The sequence below is a fragment of the Cannabis sativa genome, chromosome 5 (genome assembly GCF_029168945.1).
Source record: "Cannabis sativa cultivar Pink pepper isolate KNU-18-1 chromosome 5, ASM2916894v1, whole genome shotgun sequence".
Lineage (NCBI taxonomy): Eukaryota > Viridiplantae > Streptophyta > Magnoliopsida > Rosales > Cannabaceae > Cannabis > Cannabis sativa.
In genome coordinates, this window is record NC_083605.1 from 37,788,341 (window position 1) to 37,794,340 (window position 6,000).

The window sequence follows — 6,000 nt, forward strand, 5'->3', positions numbered from 1 at the left end:
GATTTGGATGGTTTCATGTTGGTTTATGTGCTTATGTGATGAATGTATATGTTGTACGAATTTTTTCCATGAAAAATAATTTTTCTATTTTTGAAAATATTTTATTTGGATTTCTTGTGAAAAATTAAGCAATTTTCGTTTTTACGGAACTCGATTCCGATAAAAATTGAAAGAGTTATGATTTTTGGAAAATCGGAGTTCAATGGTGTCCCCGACAAATTGCGATTTTTTTGGGTTTTTTCCCCAAAAATCTAATTTTTTCATGGGATTGTTTCCCAAAATTCAATTTTTCCAATTTGAAATATTTCTAATTTTAAATAATTCCAATTTGAAATATTTCCTTTTTTAAATATTTCTATTTTGGAATATTTCTAATTTTAAATATTTACAATTACGGTAAGATTTAAAAATTTGTTAACTTCTTTAATATTTATATATTATTTAATTATAAGATTAGATATTTTGATATTTAACATATTTTAAATTAAAAGATAACTTTGTCTTTTTATTTAAAATATTATATTAAAATTATCTTATATGACAAATTAAATAATTAATAAATTTGAAATTAACATAAATATTTTTATAGATACACTTACCATAATATTTTCTAATTCAAAATTTGTTATTTTGTTAAATATTTAAATATTTATAAATTATAAGTTTAAAAATGATATTTTTCTATATATATCATTTTTTTTCTTATTGGAAATTTATAAATCATATCTTAAATATTTAAATAACATAGATATTTTGTAGAAATTTGAATATTGCTTAATTCGAGATATTTTGACATATAATTATGGTAATTATTATTTATTTATTATTTTCCTAAAATAATAATTATCTAACCAAATCCATTTTAAAATTTGTTTATTTTATTAAATTATAATATTTGAAAGTGATATTGAAGATTCTTTCTTTCAAATCATTGATCTTATTTGATATTTAATTTAATTTGATTCAAATAAACATAGATATTTTAAAATTAGTTTCCATTATTTTGAGATATTAAGGTTTGTTTTTAACAACCCTAAATTATCAAAAATTTATTTGGTTAGTTTAAGAATAATAATTTATTTATATTAATATCTTATTTCACATGACAATGTTTATTTATTTATGTATATTGTTTATTCAAATGTTTTTAACAAACCTATTATTTATTTGATCTAAATTGCTATGATTAACTTGTTGACAGATCCAATGATCTGATTTTAATCATAGTCCAATTCTCAATAGATCTTATAAATAATTTGTAACAAGTAAATTTTGTACTTCTTTCATCTGTGTAAACCTAGTAACATGATAGGGCCCATCCAAATCATTTGACCTGTGTGAGCCTATATGTTTGCTATTAGGCTTAGATGCATATAGGAAGCTCATTTAAGTTTTACTAAGTAAATGGACTAGGTTGCTAAAATAAAATTTGACATAAGTAATTTTATTTAGTCCCAATTAGATTTGGGCTTATTCAATGAATAACAATTGTTTATTTAAAGGTTAAATTCCTTTCTTTTGGGCCTTGTGTGAGAGTTGTGGGCCATTAGAAGTGGGTACGACATACTGAACCCAGCTCCCCCTCACATGAACTACCCCAATTGTGAAGGCCCATTTGCCTTATTTAAATAATTGTATTAGGTTAATTATATTAGTATAACCTAATTAAAATTGAATTAGCAACATAATTAACTTTTAAAATATATGAAATTTATTTTTCATTTAATATTTTAAAGTTAATTTTAGAAAAACACTTAGTTAATGATATATATTCTAGATAGTAATTTCTAGTCTTAGTTATTATTTCTAATATTAAATAGGAAAATATCATTGATTGTGAAATTAATTGTTTATTAATTAATTTTGGTACAATTTAAGTTTAGTATATTTTCCTAGTATTAAACTAGAATTAATAATTAAGTTTCCTCTATACTTAATTATTTATTTCTTGAATTTAATACATTTACTTAAATTGAAAATTCAATATCTAAGTTGATTTTCATCATCATACTTAAATATTGTTATTTTCATGTTATTTAATTAAAGTTGAAATTATCTTAAGTTTGGAATCTTATTTCAGAATAACTTAAAGCTGAATAATTTTCAAAATATATTTTATTTTATTTTATTACTCATTTTACCAAAATTTCGAAATTGCATTTCTTTAATGCAGAAATTTCGAATTTTATTTGAAAAATAGATTTAAGTTAAAAATTATTTATTTTAATTTTGGACCAACTTAATCAATTATTTTTTCATTTAATGATTAATTAAAATAAATAAACTAAAATATATTATAATTAGAAATTGAATTAGTTAGTCAATGAAAGTCTAGATAGATATTATCTGTTTTGCTTGAAGTATTTTTCTAGTGATATTTAATTAAATAGAAAATTAATATTTAAGTTGATTCTTAATCATGATACTTAAATATTTAATTAAATAGAAAAATTATATTTTTTGCTGTAAATTAATTTTATTAATTAATTTTGGGTCAACATAAAATTAAGATAATTTTTCTAGGATTTATTTTTATTTTATTTTAAAGCATTTTCGAAAGTAGTATTTTTATACACTTCATTTTTTGAAATGCAATACATATTTATAGAAAATTAAATTTGAGTTGTAAATTAATTTAAATTAATTTTGAAACAACTTAAATTGCATATTTTTCTAAATATTTATGGAAATTATTACTATGATGGAAATAATTCACGTTATTTTCATATCCATCTAAGTATAATTTATAAATATTACATTAAAATTTATATTAAGAATTTTTCATTCTAAATTGGAAATTTTAATTAAATAAATATATATATTTAAAATAAATAAATTAAAATAAGTTTCAGAAGAAAATACAACTTTCATTAAATAATGAGCTTTATTATTAGGATATTCGATCTCCATTGTTGGTTTTACATAGCTATTGTTTTAGTGAGTAATCCTCGCTAATGGAGGAACGTTCATTAAAAAGCTAGCACCGTTTAATCTCGAAAGATAAGTATATTTGTAAGTGTTTTATATGGTATTGATCACCCTAATGGTGGCGACTGTATTTGACTTACAAAATATGAAACAATGGTGGAAGCTCATAAGATAGAATAGCCTTGACTCTCGCCTAAACGGGAAAACGCTGGATTCCAATCTTGATCGAATAAAAGGTTGCTAAAATGTTTATCATTTTAGATGAGCTGACAATTCTATTTAATGGATGGTATCACTGACTCTCGCCTAAACGGGACACTGATATCAGTTTGTTGAAGACCTTGAAAATTATTTAGGATTGTATGTTTATTATTTTCACTTGTCATTCCTACTTGCTATATGTTTAATAATTTTTTAATTGTGTATGAATTTATATTGAACCATGTTATTTTCTGTTATTAAATTGTAGTTTAATTTCGAATCTTCATTGTTGGTCTAACTTGGTTTGTTTTTCTAATGAGATAAATCCCTAATGGATTTTCACCATTAGACAAACATAATAGTATTAGATCTCGAAAGATAAATATTGTATGTGCAACATCTAGCTGTTCATCAATTGATGACACCTTAGACTAGTATTTTACAATATAAAACAAGAAGATTGTATAAATAAGAATACTTTCACTCTCGCTAATCGGATCATCGTTGGATTCTTATTTAAAACGAAATTATCCTAATTCCTCTTAGCTTATTTTGAATTAGCTCAATAACATATCATTGGATGAATGGTCTATAAATCATATAAAGTCATTCTATATTTTCTCTTAAGAAATTAAATGACGAATATGATTATATTCCCGAAATGATATAAATCCTCAATCTTAAAAATCTCCTACTTGTATGGGCAAATCAACTTAGAGTTAAATTAATAGTGGTGGTCCAAGAAAGAATTACTCATTATACAGTTACACTTTCACAAGTGTTTAATAACCATTTTCTTTCAATGAATTCAAACTGTATGAGTTTAGTATTCTGTGACCAGAATCCACTTGTACTATTCTAAGAACTCCTTGATGTAACTAAACTTAAGTCATCAAAAGATACAACCACATATTTTATAAATCTATGGCATTTGTATCTTGTTCATAGTGGTTTTGACAAGATCATTCTCTGCAAAGAGTTAATATGCCTATATCCACTGAAAGTATAATCATCTCATTTGTAGATGGATGTACATTCAGGGGTGGATATGAGTTTTCGTTGTATTCTTAAAACGATCACTCTAGATTTTACCATATGCAAAAAGAAATTTGAAATGTTTGAAAAATTTCATGAATTTCTAGCAATGGTGATAAACCATTAAGGTAAGTGGTTAAAGATCTTGCGAACTGATAGGGGTGGAGAAATAGTTAGTAGATATGCAGTTCAAAGATCATTAATTTGATTTTTGAATTATATCCAAACTTACCTCCCCTGAAATTTGAGTTGCATATTGATGATTAGTTACTAGTCGTTGCCTAAATCCTTGTATGGTAATACAATTTCAGAATGATGCAATGGTTGTATACTCAACGTAAATCATTACTAGATTCATGGATTACCTAATCGAAATCTTAAGAAAAGCTAGAACTGTTAACCATGGTTTGCATGTTTGTTAGCTATTCTAAGTGATTAGGGGTGGAACATCTCATAGTCAATAGATAAGAAAGTGTTTGTTTAAATAAATACTACTTTTCTAAGAAAATGACTAAGTCCGAAAATAAAGTAGCAAATAAAGGAGATATTTTTTTTCTTGATTCCATAAGTGATCTATCATCTTATTGTTTACAAGATGATCCCACTGCCTCTGTTGTCTTAACACAACCGAAGAGGTCAATACCATTTACTTTTCTTAGACATAGTTCATGGTACATTGTCGTAGTGGGAGAGTTTCTAGGAACTCACTCTTCTTATGACTTGGAAGACACTAGTGATTAAAATCCATTGTGAGTTTAAACAAGTAATGGATTGTCAAGATAAGAAACTAAGAAGAAAGCCAAGAGAACTATAGTTTGATCCATTCACATGGAATAACCTTAAGTTTTCTATTACAAGGACATAAAAGGAAATTTTCATTAATAAGTCTATTCAATGGACTTAACAAAACTTCCTGTTCCTAGTATTATAGGTTTGAGTTTATCTAAACCTATGGCTTGTGGTATACCTGGTAATTACTTACTCTAATTCAAGCAACTTACTTTAGTAAGATGCTGAAGCATTTTCTTTTTATGGCAATCTATAGAAGCTTCACGACTTCTTAGACATAGATTTTATTTATCTAAGAAAAAGTCTCAACTATTCCAAAAAAGATAAAGTCATGAAAGAATTATTTAAATCAACAGTGAGAGGTCTCAGATATGCTTTTGTATGCCTTAGACCAGACACCTGCTGTTGAGTGGGAGTAATGAGTAGGTATCAGATTAATCCAGGAGAGGAACATTGGAAGACAATCAAGTAAATCTTAAGATTAAGAAGAGGAACTATATGTTAGTCAATAAGGGTGTGTTTAAAACTCTTAGACTACACCACATCAGATTTCAAGACTTGCCTTTGTGCTAGAAAGTCTGCTGATAAAATGGTGATTACTCTGGGGTGGAGTAGTGATTTTGGAGAAGTGTAAAAACCTATCTGAAGTCTCTTAGTCTACAAGAAAGAGACTGAATGTTAAAGTTGCAGGAAAGGTACTTATTCAGTCTAAGAAAAGTTCTATACATTTGTGGCACTCTTCCAACTTGCCTTAACTACTAGCGTTACTTCCTGAATAACCAAAAAGTAGTTGCCAAAAGTATAGAATCCAGTATCCCAAGAGAGTAGACATATAAAGAGGAATTTCACATTATCAAGGATTTTGTGATTAAGGAAGACTAATGGTGGAGAAGAGGTTGTGTTTAATTCAACCTGTCAGATCCTATTACGAGGAGTTTACTACTATTACACTTGATTTTTATATCAAGGTGTTGAGATTATTTGAAATGCACATTTTGTTTTATATTAGTGCAAGTGGGAGTTTGTTGGGTTTTGTGCTCTAAATAA